This window comes from Euphorbia lathyris, chromosome 3 (genome assembly GCF_963576675.1).
Source record: "Euphorbia lathyris chromosome 3, ddEupLath1.1, whole genome shotgun sequence".
NCBI lineage: Eukaryota > Viridiplantae > Streptophyta > Magnoliopsida > Malpighiales > Euphorbiaceae > Euphorbia > Euphorbia lathyris.
This window is the reverse complement of record NC_088912.1, coordinates 28,653,352-28,671,698: the sequence shown is the minus strand read 5'-3', so window position 1 is coordinate 28,671,698 and position 18,347 is coordinate 28,653,352. Positions and strand designations below refer to the sequence as shown.

The 18,347-nt window shown below is 36.5% G+C and overlaps 1 pseudogene; it reads left to right on the top strand.

Moving 5' to 3' along the window:
- Window positions 1–2,674: 2,674 nt before the first annotated feature.
- LOC136224068 (calreticulin-3-like) lies at window positions 2,675–17,627 on the top strand (annotated as a pseudogene).
- Window positions 17,628–18,347: the final 720 nt, after the last annotated feature.

The following is an 18,347-nucleotide window of genomic DNA, read 5'->3' as shown; positions in this document are numbered from 1 at the left end:
GTTAATTGTGCTGCTCCCAATCACATCATGCAGGCTTGTAAGCTTCCGGATCCTGTGCTTAATGATCTTGACAAGATTAACCGTAGGTTCCTGTGGGGGGAAGCTGCGGAGGGCAGGAAGATCCATCTTGTGCCTTGGAGTGAGGTTTGCCAGCCTAAAGATTCTGGGGGTCTGGATATTAGGAAAGCAAAGGACAATAATAAAGTTTTATTAATGAAACTCCTTTGGCGTATGTGGCAAAACCCTTCCTCTCTTTGGGTTCGCCTCCTTTGTGGTAAGTATCGGAAAGACAAAATCTTCGGGGGCCCGAAAGAGAGAGTTGCTAATTGTTCCTTCCTCTGGAAAGGACTTAGTGCTGTGTTTGATGAGTTCTGCTTGGGAGTTGGCCTGGAGGTGGGGAATGGTAAGTCCATTAGTTTCTGGTTTGATAACTGGATTGGGGATAAACCGTTAATTGAGGTGTGTTCTTCCCCCCCGCCTAGTGATATACGCAACTGGAGGATTGCCGATATGGTTGACTCGGAAGGGGACTGGATCTGGTCAAAGTTTGATACTTTCTTTAGCCTTGAGACTCTCCTTAGAATGCGGGGAGTGAAGGTGAGTAATCAAGAGGAAGACTTGGATAGGCACTGTTGGGCGCTGACTAACAATGGAGTTTATTCTTGCAAATCGGCCTTTGAAGCTTTCTCTCTCTTTAGATCTGATCCTCCCTCGGATGTGTGGAAGTCGATTTGGACCCTTAAAGTTCCTTTCCGTATTAGGAGTTTCCTGTGGCTGGGCGTTAAGGACAGGCTTCTTACTAATTCGGATAGGCACAGAAGGCACTTGGCTGATTCTGGAGCTTGTAGTAGATGCAGAGGCCATGTTGAGACTTTGTGCCATGCTCTTAGAGATTGCTCTAATAGTAAAGAGGTTTGGAGGAAAATTCTCCCACACCATATTTTCTCTTCCTTCATGGCACATTCTGAGGTCGACTGGTTCTCTGATGGTGTTAGAGGAAAGTTGCTTCCATACATGGAGCATGGTGACATTTTCTTTGCTATTATCTGTCACCAAGTTTGGAAATGGAGAAACGAGGAGATTTTTGGAGATAAAACTGTTTTTATGACAAACTTAGCTGAGTTCTTCTCGAAAAAACTTTTCTCTATTATCGATAGTTTCAAAGGAGAGTCCCTTGCCAGAGCCTCTCAGTGTTGTGATGTCCATCTCGTGGGATGGAGCAGGCCAAGAGAGGGGGTTGTGAAGCTGAATACTGATGGTTCCTGCCTCAGTAACGGTAAGATTGCGGCTGGAGGTGTGCTTAGAGATGTAGGGGGCGTCTGGCTTTCTGGGTTCTCCCAGAATTTAGGGTTGGGTTCTTCCTTTTCTGCGGAGCTCTGGGCTATTCTTACTGGAATCAATCTTGCTAAAAGGCTGGGTGTTAAGAGGCTCTCTGTGGAGTCTGATAATTTGGAAGCAATCAAAATGATTTCTGAGAATCATTCTATGGGTCTTAACAGTCGCAACCTCATCAAAGCTATTATAAGGCTTTGCTCCTCCTTTGAGTTCGTAGAGTTCAGACACATTTTTAGAGAGCAGAATCGTGTTGCTGATCGCTTGGCGGCGGCGGGCCATGAAGGGACGTTAGGCGTTACTACCCTTCCTGTTTCCCCTAGTTTCATCTCTCATCTTCTCTTAGAAGATAGGATTGGGGTTAGCTTCCCTAGGCTAATTCCTGGGTAGTTTGTTGTTATTCGTTTTTCTTTTCCTTTTCTACCAAAAAAAAAAAAAAAAAAAAAAAAAAGACATTCCAAACTAATCAACTGATATATAAAAGTTCGTGCATTTTAGTAACTCATTTGTAATTGTGATAATAACATAATAAATGTTTTAAATAATTTCTTATTATTAACTTGTATGTGAAAGACTCAATTATTACATTTCAACCTTTTTTTTATAACTTAATTAGTAAAATAATAAATATTTTAGACATAATTAATGTTTGAATGATCCAATAAAACTAGTAAAACAATGAATCAAATAACGGTAATTAAATAACGTTAAATCTTTCTGTTTAAAATTTCTATCAGGTAGGAGATCTTATTTAAAAATGCTAAAAGCAAAATTTTACTATTTCATCGGTTAAACATTTATTTTTCCAAAATAAAAAGAAAACGATAAGAATAAATTTGAATAGTATCCCTCAATTAATAGATCTATGATTTTTAGGGAAGTATCAATTTAGGTTCCACGTACAAAATAAATCAATATAAGCTTAACGTGTAAAAAGGGTACCAATTTAGACATCGATAACGGAATGAGACATATCATTCATATTACTCCGTTAAATTCTATCAATTGTACGTGGAGGGAGAAATCAGAACTTAACGAAGTAATAAGAATGACGTGTCCAATCCGTTCTCGATACGTAACTTGATACAATTTTTTAAATATTAAACCTATATTGATGCTATTTTGTACGTTGAGCCTAAATTGATATTCTTCAAAAACTATAAATCTATTTTGGTAACTTATCCCAAAATGTAATCTTTAATTTAAAAGAAATAAATAAAACAAAAGAATGTAATTATTTTTGTTTTTGAAAATAAACTAATTTAATAAATTGTAAATATAAAAAAAAAATGTGAGGGCGTTTAGGTAAATTAAAATGAATTGTACTGAAGTTCTGTCTCCATCTGATTCCCCCGGTAAACAAGCTTGCTAACCAGAAATGGAGGAGAAGCCTCAGCTAAACCTGATTCGCGCTTCAAAGCCTTTGTTTTTACTCTCCACCCTCTATTTTCTGCTCCTCTTTCCTTTCGCTTTCTCTGAATTTTTTTTCGAAGACCGATTCGAAGGTAAAAACTGCTCTGATAAGCTTTTCGCCAACAATCTTAGAAGATATGAAGAAAACTAATACTGTATAGGTTTTTTACTGGTTTTGAATTCTTTTTCCCCTCACTTCTCGATCCAGTATTGCAGTCCCTCAGTTATTGATCTTGATGATTACTCACTCTTTCTAGAAACTTCTGTTGTACTCAACGATCGGTCAATGAGCTAATACTGTTTGTTTCATCCATCTGTGCTAAAATCACATTGATGCAATCTTTTCTTCTTCTTTTTGCTAACTGAATGTGGGTTTTGGAAAGATGGGTGGAAGGATCGGTGGGTGTTATCGGATTGGAAAAGAAGCCAAGGCAAGCTGGTACTTTTAAACACACAGCTGGGAAATGGTCTGGAGATCCTGATGATAAAGGTATTTTTTGTTTATCTCATTTTTTATTAGCTTAAATTTTATAATTTTCTCAGAAATTTGTAGATTGTAGTTGGTTATTAGATAGGATCTTTTCACAACTGTGAGTTGCCTGCTACAGCTTAGTCATGCTTTGAATTACTACCTCCATTTCACTTTATAAGTCATAGCAATTGAGTTTTTTTTACAAAATATAAGTTCGTGCTAGTTTTTCAAGAATTTTTAGTTTAGTTTTTCTGTCCAAACATTAAGTTTTTGTCTTGGTACATGTATTTTTTAACATTGCAAGGTTTATTAGAGAGAATTTTTTTAGTTAAACAATGTAAATTCATTAATTTCGTTATTTATTAATTGTATTTCTTAATTTGTGTGAAACAATGGCTTATACAATGGAATCGCCGGAGTATAAGTTTAAGTGGAGATACATTAGCATGTTTGGTGTTTTTATTACATTTCTATCAATTAAGGTTGATTTTAGTGGTTAGAAGGTTCAAGTTGCTTAACTAGTGATCTCGTGTTCGAGTCCTAGTGCAGGCATCGAATTTTAATTGGGACTTGGGAGAGTATCCACTTAAATAGTGTTGAGTAAAGTAATCAGATTAATTATAAAAGAAAAATAAAACAAAGAAAGATGACTTTTTCCAAAGTAAAGATGAAGTTGTATTCTATGTTGCATGGTTCATGTTTCCATATCTGTTTTGGAAACCGAAACTCTTGAAAACTTGTGCAAAACGTTTCGAATCATGTTTCTGCAACTTAAAAAATTGGAAACCGGCTTCCTAGAATATAATGTGTTTCCAGAAGCGAATCAATGTTAAGTAAATTACTAATATTTTCTAGATCATCTTCTACAAGCTTTTAAAATGAAAATATCTCTTTTTTTCTTTCTATTATATGACTTGAAGTTGCAGCCATGTTCACATGCACCTTAATGACCAGATGAATTTGGTCATTCACCGTTAGATATAAGCTTATTAAATCTAAGCCTTAGGATGCTTTGAATCTCCACCCTAAGATTTTAATAGGCCTAGATCTAATGGTGAATGACCAAATACTACATGGTCATTAAGGTCCATGTGATCAGAACCGGTTTCCGTTTCCATTCCCATGTAACATAGATCGTGTTAACTGAGAGAAACTGAAAATGCTTGAAAGTTGAAACATATAGCATTGGCAGGAGATACCCTGAAACTAAACTCAACTATGCTTGTTGGAATTGCCAGCATGAATTGTTTATTTTCATTTGGCTTCTGTTAAGGCGAACTTTTCTATTCATTGTAATAGTAAATATTGATGATTTTTGGGGATTCTTTTAGGTATTCAGACATACAATGATGCCAAGCATTTTGCCATATCTGCAAAGATGCCAGAGTTCAGTAACAAAAATAGGACTCTAGTGGTTCAATACTCTATCAAGTTTGAACAGGACATTGAATGTGGTGGTGGTTATATCAAACTTCTTTCTAATTATGTTAATCAGAAGAAATTCGGTGGCGATACTCCTTACACGTATGCCTAAAATTTCTATCATTTATGTTTCATTTTCTGTGCTTTGTGAAATTTAAAAACCAGAATTTCTTGTTTCATGTGTTTATGTACCATTCTATGGTAATTTATATCTCCTATCATTATCTAAGGCTAGCTGAAATGTATGAAACTGGTGTTATTTACCATTCTATGGTAATTTATAGATAGTTAAGCAGTAGGAACGAATCAGTATGCTTTCTTAATTTATAGATAGTAAAGTAGTAGAAACTGAATTTCAGTTTATAAGTACGCTTTCTTAATTTTATCGCGGGACTTCGACTAGTTCGATCTAGCAAGAATGTTACAAATGTTTGAGCTTTGACTCTTTTAACTTGAGACGTTTATGTAACTTTTCCCCAAATAGGACTATGATATGCTTTTTTGTAGCACACTTCATAATCAGTATTGGAGTAGATTTCTATATATTCAACTCTATTCATAATAGTTAAATAGTGTAAACAAAAGCTTAACTCACCCCGAAAGGTACCTCAAAGGAGGAGGATTTCCACGTATAAAAAGCAATGTGGGATATTTGACACACATCCGTCATGCCCAAATCATTTTGAGGGTGAAGTAAATATCAATGTGTGACCCAACAATGAACCTATGTTGCACGGAAACGGAAACGGATACGGAAACTGAAACGGAAACGATACTGGGAAACATAATTTCTGAAAAACATAGGAAACGGAAACGTGGGGGAAACGTGTAAATATTAAAAATATAGGGGTATATTTATAAATATTAAAAATATAATAATACATTAAAAAAAAACAAGATTGAATAACAAGAGGAAGAAAGTCCAAACTCAATTGAGATTCAAGAGACAAAGATTATAGAAGAAAGAAATGTAGGTACGTTCTTTAAATTAAAGGATACAAGAAAAGATTTATCTCTCAAATAGGAAGTTTCAATTTTCCTAATCTTAGATTGAATAGAAATTGCAAAATAGAAAGTTTGAATTTACAGAATTTTAATCGAAATAGGTAGATAAAACCGTTTAAAAATTGCGTCTTATTGAGAGACGCGTTTCATATTTTGGGTAATTACGGAAACGTGCCCGGAAACGTTTCGTATCAGTTTTCGAGAGTTTCTGTTTCCCACATCTGCCGGAAACGGGGAAACGCATGTCATGAAGAGTTTCCGTGCTTCATAGCAATGAACAAGGTTCTGATACCATCAAAGGAAGAGGATTACCTCACTTATCATGTAGCTCCCCCAAAAAGCAATGTCGGATACTTAGCAAATAGGAAGCCCCATTGACCTAGGCTTCTGCCACGGGCTAGCTTTTTTCCACGGAATTGTCTGTACTGATTGGGTTGTTTTGTTTATGTCACTCCATAACTTGTTATAATTTATTTGACCTCACTCATTTCCCTCTTGTGCAGTTTTATGTTTGGACCTGATATATGTGGCACACAGACGAAAAAGCTCCATGTCATACTATCTTACCAGGGTCAGAACTATCCCATCAGAAAGGATATACAATGTGAAACTGATAAGCTAACTCATTTCTACACATTTATTCTTAGACCTGATGCATCTTATAGTATCTTAATTGACAACCGAGAAAGAGAATCTGGAAGTGTGTACACAGACTGGGATATACTTCCTCCACGTAAAATCAAAGACACAAAAGCAAAGAAGGTATGTCCTGGATATTTATGAAACAATTTGTTAGGACAGTGTCATTGAGCTGATATTGGTAGAATGGGCTGATCTTGAGTAATGATGAAAATAGTAGTGCCCTATGTTGCATTAAAACTCCTTTTCAATACCATCTCCGCGTTTCTTGTCCGTTTCAGTTTCAGTCTCGTTTCAGTTTCCTAGATATGTTTTAGAAATAACGTTTCCCGGTGTCCCTTTCTGTTTCAGTTTCCGTATCTGTGCAACATAGTAGTGCCTTGGTTTCTTCTGCAAGTGAGAGTCAAGAGATAGTCTTCTGGATCTTGGATCATATATAGCAGCAATAGTTCTTTCTCCTCTCCTCCTGCTCATGTATTTCTTTTCGTTTTTCTTATATCGCTATGTAAACAGTCTTTGATGAAGCTCACTTCATTCGCAGATCTCCCAGTCGAATTGTAATTCTCGTCTCCTTAGAAAGATGATAAGAAGAAAACTCCTTTATGTTATATGTGGTCAGGGGAGGAGAGGTAAAGGGTCACGGACGGTCCGTCAACCCCCGATTCCGGGGAGCAAATGAAAAAATATAAAAATTACCGACCAAAATTTCTGCGGCTAAACATATAATTTCTGTCGGTAATTTCATTATATTCAGAATCTGTCATGAATTCGACACCACTACGGAATATGCAATGGAATTTTCCGCACGCTAATGCTTAGACCCCAAAAAGTCAGTAATTCTTAACAAATTTTCGTCCATTGATTCCCTGAGTATTTGGTTTTGGCTCAACTGTATGTGGTGCTGGTGCAACAACTATCTACTCAATCTGAAAATGATAACTTTCATTTCACATGACACATCGTAATTTCTGAAACATTGCTAATAAACCTCAAGTTCCAAAGGAACTTCTTTAGGATTAAAAGTGTCTAGCCTTATTATGATGATTGTATGCATATTTTATTTCTCTTGATGTGCTGGTTTAACTGCTAAAACCATGCATTGTCACATGCAAGCCAAAAAGCAAATTGCACTATTATTGAGTCTATTGCAGCTATGACACCCTCCAAATTGCACTGTTATTGAGTCTATTTGGATTTATTTTCCTACACAGCATATGTTCTGACTCTAATTACCTTGATAGCCAGCGGACTGGGATGACAGAGAATATATAGAGGATCCTAATGATGTCAAACCGGAGGTATGCTGTATGTTTAAAAATGAGACTGGAATGGCAATTTTTGTGTACTACTATTCGAAATTTCACTTGTATTTGCTTTAATGTTGCAGGGATATGATTCTATCCAAGCTGAGATTCCTGATCCTAAGGCTAAAGAGGTCTGTTTGCTTACTTTGGTCCAGTTTCAGAAAGTAATATGTACTTTTATTCCTTTCGGCCCAGGTTTAAGAAAATGATATTTGGTACAGTCCAAAGCCTGGTAAATTACATCCATGGCCCCTCAACTTTATCCTTACTTTCATTATGGACCCCGAGCTTTAAAACTAGACATAAAAGTCCCTGAAGTTTGTCCTTACGCATATGAAAGTGAATGACCTTAAAATGACTGTTGACGAACTCAAAATGAAAAAGTCCAAAAGTTATAGTTGTTTAGAACCACATTTTCCATTGAACCATGTTTTCAAATTTCCAAATCACCATTTTTTGAGCCTTTTCTCTAAACAACCACTTCTCTTCTAACTAAACAACACCTAAATGACCTGAAAACCAAAAATTTCAAGACTTAAATTTGCTTAGAATATCATTTCTATCAGTTCTACAATGACGGGTTAACTGCTATTGGAGTGGTCATCTTGATCAACGATAAAACGAGTCATTATGTAAGTACAGAGCAAAGTGCAGGGGGCCATGATTTCCGGATTTGAAGTTCAGGGCCGTAATGAAAGTAAGGGCAAAATTGAGGGGCCATGGGTGTAATTTACCCAACATCTCAATTATTTGGTTCAAATGAGGAAATGTTGAACAAAGTTTACCAATATATCTTAATTGATTTATAAACCTTAAAAGGGCTGTAACTATTATATTGGCGTGACCTATGTTGTCATTCTAAATAGCCCGATGACTGGGATGAGGAGGACGATGGGATATGGAAGCCACCAAAGGTACCAAATCCATCATACAGAGGTCCATGGAAAAGAAAGGTGCAATCTTGTTCCTGAGCATGTTCAAAATAAATTTTTGTTGCCATATTACTTAAATGGACCTTAATACCTTCATGCAGAAAATCAGGAACCCCAACTATAAGGGGAAGTGGAAAACTCCATGGATTGATAACCCAGGTAGTAATCTTCACAATGTCTTACTTTATCTAGCTGCACTATGGAATAAAAATGAGCAGGAAACACTGGTTATGTACTTATCTATATACTTCTGAAGTGGAATTGACAAATAAATTCAAAATGCTCGACTTGGCTAAAAAAATTTTAGGCAAAAAGCATTCTGAGGCCCTTGATCATTCTGATTTTGGTTGGATTGAGCTCATGATCTTTCATTTCAACGCATGAGCCCTTGATCTTTTATTTTTAGTCACATTAAACACATGATAGATTAGAAAAGTCATCTTTGAAAATAAGACTCAGTTAATAGAGCGTTATTTATTTCATATGGGTTCAAAATTTGCATTTTTTTTATGTGTAGTGTGGCTATAGAGAAACTGTAAAAACCTTAATTTCCAATGGTAAGTGCAATTTCAGACTCATATGAAATGAGTGACGACTGAATTAGATGTTCACAGGTAACTAGTTTGGCAAGCAGAGGCTTATTGTAACCAAAGGTAAATAATCAGGGTCTGATGTCTTTTTGAAATAAAAGAGCAGGGACTTAATCAACCAAAATCAAAATGATTAAGGGCTCAAGATGATTTTTGCCTTAAAAAATTATGATTTTTATAGGAAATCAAGAATGAGTTTCGGATCCTAATAGTAATAGCAGATTAAGAAGAATATAGCTTCTAGGTAGGGCTGTAAATGAGCCGAGCTGCTCATGAGTGGCTCGGTGTTCGGTTCGATAAAACCTCGATCGTGTTCGGCTCGATTTATAAACAAGCCGAGCTTGAGCACGACATAGCTTGGGTCGAAAGCTCGCGAGCCGGCTTGATTATAGGTTCATGAGCAAGCTCGATTATATTGTTCATGAACAAGGTTGGTTCGATTATTTTTTTAATAATAATATTCTTATAAAGGGGAAATGTAAAACAGATGTAGTTTTGTGTAAAATTTAGTTTTATAGGTTTTAAAACTATGTAGTTTTGTGCTTAAAAAAATTCAAATTAATATAATTAATGAGTTGTTAGAAACCGAAGTTCATGAAGGAGCTGCTCGCGAGCAAAGCTTCGTTAACTAACTTGTGAACATCTCCTGAGCAGCTCACGAACAGAATGTTGAGCTCGAGCTCGTTAATTTTCTGACGGCTTGGCTCTCGATTACAGCCCTACTTCTAGGTTGTAGAGTAAATGTTTATTAGTACTTCGATGAAACTCAAAATTAGTATCCATGTTAATCTCAGACTATGCTGTCAATCCAACAGTTCTCTAAGTTTACCTTTGCAAACTTATTTTGTAGACACTTATTATTATTCTTCCCTCTTTTCTTCAGAGTTTGAAGATGATCCTGACCTCTATGTGCTGAGGCCAATTAAGTATGTGGGTATAGAAGTATGGCAGGTAGGTCTCAAATCTCACGACTTCCCTTGTTCTACTGCAATAAGAACATAATGCTTTTTCTTTCAATATTCCAAAGCCAATTTAAGTGTAAGTTTGTAGAGATATCGCACGCGGGTCTCAGGAAATCTTGTTCTTCTGGAGTAAGAAATATAAATTATGGTTACTATAATTTTTTGTTGGTTGGAGGGTTCGGGCATGTAGTGGGGGAGGGGAATGGAAGATTGTCTTGAATATAATAAAAGTTTTGGAATCTATTTCTTTATGCTTGTTTGTACTAAGTGGATTTCTTATTTGAACAACTAAATTAATACTTGAATGAATGATGATATGCATTTTGTTTGAGATCTGTATCTGTTGGGCTTGGCCCAAATATAATTTGTGAAATAAAGCCCATCCATGTGTCTTCTTATGTCTTTGAGTTTTTCAAGTGGAAAAACATCCCACATTGCTGTCAAAGCACTTAGTGGAGATGTTTATAAACAAGGTCCTCACATGCTTGGGGTGTGCCCCAAGGGGTACCCACTTTTGTGAAAGGGTGAGGACCTATCTTCATGGTTGACCACCACACGCGTGCGCGCGCGCCGTCCGTCCGACCAGGTTGGTGTGGTGTGTATATTTTTTTATTGAAAAAAATTAATTAATTAATATTATTTTTAATTTCGGAAATTAATTTTTATTTAATTATTTTTTACTCTGATTCAGTCTTTGTGAACGTTGTTCACAACGTCCATTTTTTCTGAACGTGTCTTCAGTCTCCTCCACCTTCCAGATTTTCCTCCTTCTCTTTCTCCATGAAATCAGAGCTCAAACAATTCTTTTTTCTTGTATAAATAGGAGATGTGAGACTGCCTTCATAATACAATTTACTTTCATTCATTCTTTATTTTTTCGAAAACTGAGCAAGTTAAACAGAGAGTGTATACAGAACGATTTTCGTACGGTGCAATACGAAAATCGTATTTAAGAGGGCTGTTTTATCCTGGAGGCGACCGGAGTTAATACTGTTTGCTAAATTCCGGCAGTTCCGCGCACGTCTTAAAGAAAGCGACATTGTCCGCGACTCTGCCCATTTAATTTTGTTCGGTCTGTTCCTATTTTCTGAGTTCGAGCTTCAACAATTTTAAGACGGTTCAATTACTGCTGATGGCTACCGAACAATCAAATGGGATTGCTGAGATTAACAAACCATTCCGGTTTGAAGGAGCTCATTTCCGAAGATGGAGACAGAAGATGTTGTTCTACCTCACAACAAAGAAGGTAGCTTCTGTTCTGACTTCGGAAAAACCAATTGTTCCTGAAGATGGTGACGAGGCAGATGTTCGTGCTGCTGAGAGATGGACAGAAAATGATTTTCTGTGCAAAAATTATATACTCAATGGACTGACTGACGATCTGTATGATTACTACACTGCTGAAGAAAAAACAGCAAAAGAAATTTGGGAAGCTCTGCAGAGGAAGTATGACACTGAGGAGGCCGGATCGAAAAAATACGCTGTAAGTCGCTACCTCAAATTCCAGATGACTGATGACAAGTCAGTGGAAATTCAATCTCATGAATTACAGAAGATAACACATGAAATTATTTCAGAAGGTATGCCTTTAAACGATCAATTTCAAGTTGTTGTCATAATTGACAAATTGCATCCTTCGTGGAAAGATTTTAAAAATATTTTGAGGCACAAAACAAAAGAATTTTCGATGGAAAGTTTGATTACTCGCCTCCGAATTGAGGAGGAAGCTCGAAAACAAGATTTAAAAGAGGAAGTGCTTATTGTTTCTAATAGCACTAAAAGGTCCACTGCGGTTCTGAAACCTACTCAAAAGAATTTTAAGAATCAGAACCGCAAACCAATCCAAAACCGCAACACCCGAGTTAATTTGAATTGGAACCTTCAAAGGATCAAAATAGGCCACATCAACTACCACCTAGAAATGATGCTGCTTTCCTATGCTTTAATTGTGGGAAATCAGGTCATATGGCACGTAAGTGCAGGAACAGGCCAAACACTACTCCTAGTGTTGACCTAACTGAAGAGCAACATAACTTTGTTGCTATGATTTCTGAGATCAACCTCATAGGTGGATCAGATGGGTGGTGGGTAGACACTGGTGCTTCTCACCATGTTTGCTATGATAGAAGTATGTTCAAAACATACAGTGCTGTGACCGAAGATAAGAAAGTGTTATTGGGTGATTCCCATACCACTATTGTTGCTGGAATTGGTAGTGTGGAATTGAACTTCACATCTGGAAAATTCTTAACTTTGAAGGATGTGATGCATACTCCAGAAATGAGAAAAAATTTGGTTTCGGGCTATCTACTCAACAAGGCTGGTTTTACTCAGACTATAGGAGCAGATTTATTTACTTTAACTAAGAACAATGTATTTGTAGGAAAAGGTTATGCTACTGAAGGCATGTTTAAGTTGAATGTTGAGATTAATAAAGTGAATGCTTCTGTTTACTCCTTGTGTACTTTTAATGTTTGGCATGCTCGTTTTTGTCATGTTAATAAGCGAATCATTAAAAATATGAGTAACTTAGGGTTAATTCCAAAATTGAATTTGAATGAATTTCTTAAATGTGATTATTGTAGTCAGGCAAAAATCACAAAAACACCTCATAAATCTATTGTTAGGGATTCTGAACCTCTAGATTTAATTCATTCACATATATGTGAATTAGATGGAAAGTTGACTAGAAATGACAAACGATACTTTATAACCTTTATTGATGATTGTTCTGACTTTACTTTTGTTTATCTTATGAAAAATAAAAGTGAAACGTTTGACATGTTTAAGTTGTTCATAGTTGAAATAGAAAATCAATACAATAGGAAAGTCAAGAGACTTCGTAGCGATAGAGGCACAGAATATGGTTCTAGCCTGTTTATTGATTTCTATAAAGCACATGGTATTATACATGAAACCACAGCACCTTATTCACCAGAAATGAACGGAAAGACTGAAAGGAAAAATAGGACACTTACCGAATCTGTAGTAGCTATTATGCTTAGTTCAGGTGCCGCCTCACATTGGTGGGGAGAAATCCTTTTGACTGTTTGCTATGTGCTAAATAGGGTCCCTAAATCCAGAAGCAAAATCTCTCCTTATGAGATCTTGAAAAATAAAACGCCTAGTCTATCATATTTTAGAACTTGGGGTTGTTTGGCCTATGTTAGGATTCTTGACCCTAAGAGAGTCAAACTTGCTAGTAGGGCTTATGAATGTGTGTTTATTGGATATGCTGTGAATAGCAAAGCATATAGGTTCTATGATTTGAATGCGAAAGTCATATTGGAGTCGTGCTGACTTTTATGAAGATAGATTTCCTTTTAAGTTGAGACATAGTGGGGGTGCATCATCTAGTAGCATACCTGCTACTAGACCTATAGTGCAAAAAGAGATTGAGGAATCTGAACTTAGGAGAAGTAAGAGACCTAGAGTATCTAAAGACTTTGGTTCTGACTTTTATGCTTTCACAGTAGAAGAGGATCCACTTACCATACAAGAAGCCTTAACATCATTAGATGCTGACTTATGGCAAGAAACCATTAATGATGAAATGGACTCACTTGAGTCAAACCAAACTTGGCACTTAGTAGACTTACCACCAGGTTGTAAACCAATAGGTTGTAAATGGATCCTTAAGAAGAAACTGAAACCTGATGGCTCAGTAGACAAGTTTAAGACTCGCCTTGTAGCTAAAGGCTTTAGACAAAGAGAAAATGTTGATTTCTTTGATACTTATTCACCTGTCACTAGGATTACGTCTATACGTGTTTTGATTGCTATTGCTTCTGCGCACAATCTAGTAGTGCACCAAATGGATGTTAAAACTGCGTTTTTGAATGGTGAACTAGAAGAAGAGGTTTATATGGATCAACCTGAGGGCTTTGTAGTCTTTGGTCAAGCCCATAAGGTATGTAAGTTAGATAAGTCTTTATATGGGCTAAAACAAGCACCTAAGCAATGGTATGCAAAATTTGACAACTTGATTATTTCAAATGGCTATAAGGTGAATGAAAGTGATAAATGTATCTACTACAAATATGAAAATGGTCTTTGCACCATTATTTGCTTATATGTTGATGACTTGCTTATTTTTGGATCTAATATTCATGTTGTAAATGCTGTTAAGTCAATGTTGTGTGAGAACTTTGACATGAAAGATCTAGGAGAAGCGAATGTCATTCTTGGCATAAAGATAACTAGGTCTGAAACTGGAATTTCTTTAGATCAATCTCACTACGTTGAGAAGATTCTAAAGAAATATAACTACTTTGATTGTAAACCTGCATGTACACCTTATGACCCTAGTATAAAACTTTTTAAGAACACTGGAGACAGTGTAAGACAATCAGAGTATGCTAGCATAATTGGCAGTCTTCGTTACGCCACTGATTGTACTAGACCCGACATCGCGTATGTCGTAGGACTGCTATGCAGATTTACTAGTAGACCTAGTGTGGAGCATTGGAATGCTATAGAAAGGGTCATGAGATACCTTAAAAGAACCATGAAACTTGGATTACATTATCAAAGGTTTCCAGCAGTCCTTGAAGGATATAGTGATGCTGACTGGAATACCTTATCATATGATTCCAAGGCTACTAGTGGCTATATTTTCAATATAGCTGGTGGTGCCGTTTCATGGAAGTCTAAGAAACAGACTATTCTAGCTCAATCAACCATGGAATCAGAACTGATTGCACTAGCTGTGGCTAGTGAAGAAGCAGGTTGGGTTGAGAAGTCTGTTAGCTAAGATTCCCCTATGGGAAAAACCGATTCCAGCTGTATTGATCCACTACGATAGTACCGCGGCTATTGCTAAGATTCAGAATCGTTATTACAACGATAAGAAACGACAGATACGTCGTAAGCACAGCACTGTGAGAGAGCTACTCACTAAAGGAGCTGTTAGAGTGGATCACATACGCTCAGAAGAGAATTTAGCCGATCCTTTGACGAAAGGATTAGCTAGAGAGAAAGTCCATAATACGGCAAAGAGTATGGGACTTATGCCTCTACAGTGATGAGTTACACACAATGGTAACCCAACCTATAGACTGGAGATCCCAAGAAATAGGTTCAAAGGGTAATAACAAGTTGTGTTGTAATATGAGTCAGATCATGCAATTAGAAGCATGAATATCCTGAAGCGATTTGAGGTTGAGATAATAGAAACTCTTAATGAAGTCTATACTCCATTTGGAGTGAAGTACATAGCTACAGAAGTACTTTTGATAGACTCACCTATATGAATGTGGAAGTGAGGCCGCTTCCTATGAGTTTAGGGTAAAACTCTAGAGCATTCATTAAACTGGGATAGACGTGCAAGGCCATAAACGCACGGGCTACTAGAACTACACTCTGAAAAGGTTATGGCGTGATATACGTCAGAGATAGAGTTCAAGACTACGAGTCACTCTAGTAAAATCTGAACTATACTCACTACGCAAAGGTTCAAATCGAAAGATACCTCTGCTTATGTCTGACCTTATGTAACTGCTCAGTAAAACGATTTCAAAAATTCTAGTGGGGGATTGTTGGGCTTGGCCCAAATATAATTTGTGAAATAAAGCCCACCCATGTGTCTTCTTATGTCTTTGAGTTTTTCAAGTGGAAAAACATCCCACATTGCTTTCAAAGCACTTAGTGGAGATGTTTATAAAGAAGGTCCTCACATGCTTGGGGGGTGTGCCCCAAGGGGTACCCACTTTTGTGAAAGGGTGAGGACCTATCTTCATGGTTGACCACCACACGCACGCGCGCGCCGTCCGTCCGACCGGGCCGGGTTGGTGTGGTGTAAAATGTATATTTTTTTATTGAAAAAAATTAATTAATTAATATTATTTTTAATTTCGGAAATTAATTTTTATTTAATTATTTTTTACTCTGATTCAGTCTTTGTGAACGTTGTTCACAACGTCCATTTTTTCTGAACGTGTCTTCAGTCTCCTCCACCTTCCAGATTTTCCTCCTTCTCTTTCTCCATGAAATCAGAGCTCAAACAGTTCTTTTTTCTTGTATAAATAGGAGATGTGAGACTGCCTTCATAATACAATTTACTTTAATTCATTCTTTATTTTTTCGAAAACTGAGCAAGTTAAACAGAGAGTGTATACAGAACGATTTTCGTACGGTGCAATACGAAAATCGTATTTAAGAGGGCTGTTTTATCCTGGAGGCGACCGGAGTTAATACTGTTTGCTAAATTCCGGCAGTTCCGCGAACGTCTTAAAGAAAGCGACATTGTCCGCGACTCTGCCCATTTAATTTTGTTCGGTCTGTTCCTATTTTCTGAGTTCGAGCTTCAACAATATATGTTCTGGTCATAGTTATCAAAGGCCTGCCTCGGGCGCAAAAGGTACTAGGCTCTAGGCATGTCATATGAGAAACCAAAAGGCGGGCTCTGTTCAAGTGGCGCGCGCACCTAGTGCCTTGCTGGAGGCGCGCCTAGGCACAATTTTATAAGCCGAACAATCTTTTCAGGGTTCCAACCTTAGAAAAGTGGTTGTTTCAGTTACCACCTTTCCTATTTATATCATCTACGGTTGAAGAAAGTGCTTATCATACTAGAGTAGGAAAAAAATATCATGAATATTGGATTTCTACTCTTGATTCTGAACCAGCCCTCTTGATATTTAAAAGTCTAATTACACATATTGCTAATTTACCACAAGTAAATTTGTATTACCTTTTACATAATGATTCATTTCGAGTCGGCTCAATGTGAAGAGATGAATGTTTCAATTCCAGGTGAAGGCTGGTTCAGTTTTTGATAATATATTGATCTGTGATGACCCGCAATATGCAAGACAAGTTGTAGAAGATATATGGGCCAATAATAGGGAGGTGAGCTACTGAGTTTAGAGATTATAGAGTTTATTCTATTCTTTGAAGCAGCCTAACTCAAACTATTTAATTTACATCAATTCTAGCTCGAAAAAGACGCCTTTGAGGAAGCAGAGAAAGTAAGGAGGGCTCGAGAAGATGAGGTGATTAACAATGTTTCTCTCTGCAGTTTCTGGGGTTTTTCTGTTTGGTTTGAGCTCCTTAGCAAGTCTTTTCTTAATGTATACATAAACAGGAGGCTCAACGAGCAAGAGAGGAAAGCGAGAGGAGGCGGAAAGAAAGAGGATATCGACCCAGGAAAAGTAGAAGAAAGGTATAGATAGCATTGTGTGTGTTCTTCTATATTCATCTTTTTATGTTGCTGATTCAATATTTTACAAAAAAAATCTTCTGCAGCACGATTCCATGGACGATTACTACCATGTAAGAATGTGTTTCATACTCCCTCTCACCTTATGTTATTATGTTTTTCTGGAGAACATAATTTAGTTTAAATCCTTGACCTTTTCTCCCTTTTCTTTCCTCTGGTTTTTCAGGATGAACTTTAGCTAACAATGGAAATGGAGTTTTTCAGAATTCTGAAATGATTTCATGTATCTGCTGTTGTATAAATGTTGTTGTAACATTTAAACTAAATCAAAGCCCTAAAGTAAGTTAAAGTTGACTTTTTCGATGTGGGTTTGTTTAATGTAAAGTCAAACTTCATAGGCTATTTTGTGCTCGAGTTACCGAATCTATGGTTTTGATGGATTTGGTATCCTCAACTGGATTTTGCTCTTATATCTTGTTCAGGATTTTGGTGTCCTAAAAACTACTACTTCCATAATATAGGTAAAGAAATTATCCTTTTTGGCAATCTCATGAAATAGATATATATCTTCTTTTTTTAAGTATTGGAGATTAATATATAAATTTGGTGAAATATTGAAATTTTCTTTTTTGTCTAACTCGCACTATATGTTTGAGATATTATTAGAATATTACTAATAAGTAATAAAATGACGCATATATTCATTAGTTTTCACCTGGTTAGTCCTTTCTAGATTTAAGGTTATTAAAGCTAAATCTTATGATTATTTTAATCTCTATCGAAAAATTCTAATAATTCTAGATCTAGCCAATCGATATGACCAAGAACATATATTGATGAATTATTTTTTAAATTGATCTAATTTGTCAACATTACGGGTAAAATTATTCCATTTAGATGTTTAAGGTTGTTAGCGAATATTACTAATTCCGACATTGTCACGTGTGATTTGGGTGTGGGTGTGTTTGAGAATTCAAAACTTGAAATCTAACCGAAGCGGTTGGTGAGGGACGCAAGGATTGAAAAAATTCATTTTGGATCTCTAGCGCTGTTATAAATTTTGCTAGATAATTATTTTTTTAAATCATTGTGGATGAATTAAAGACGAGTAAATAAAGAA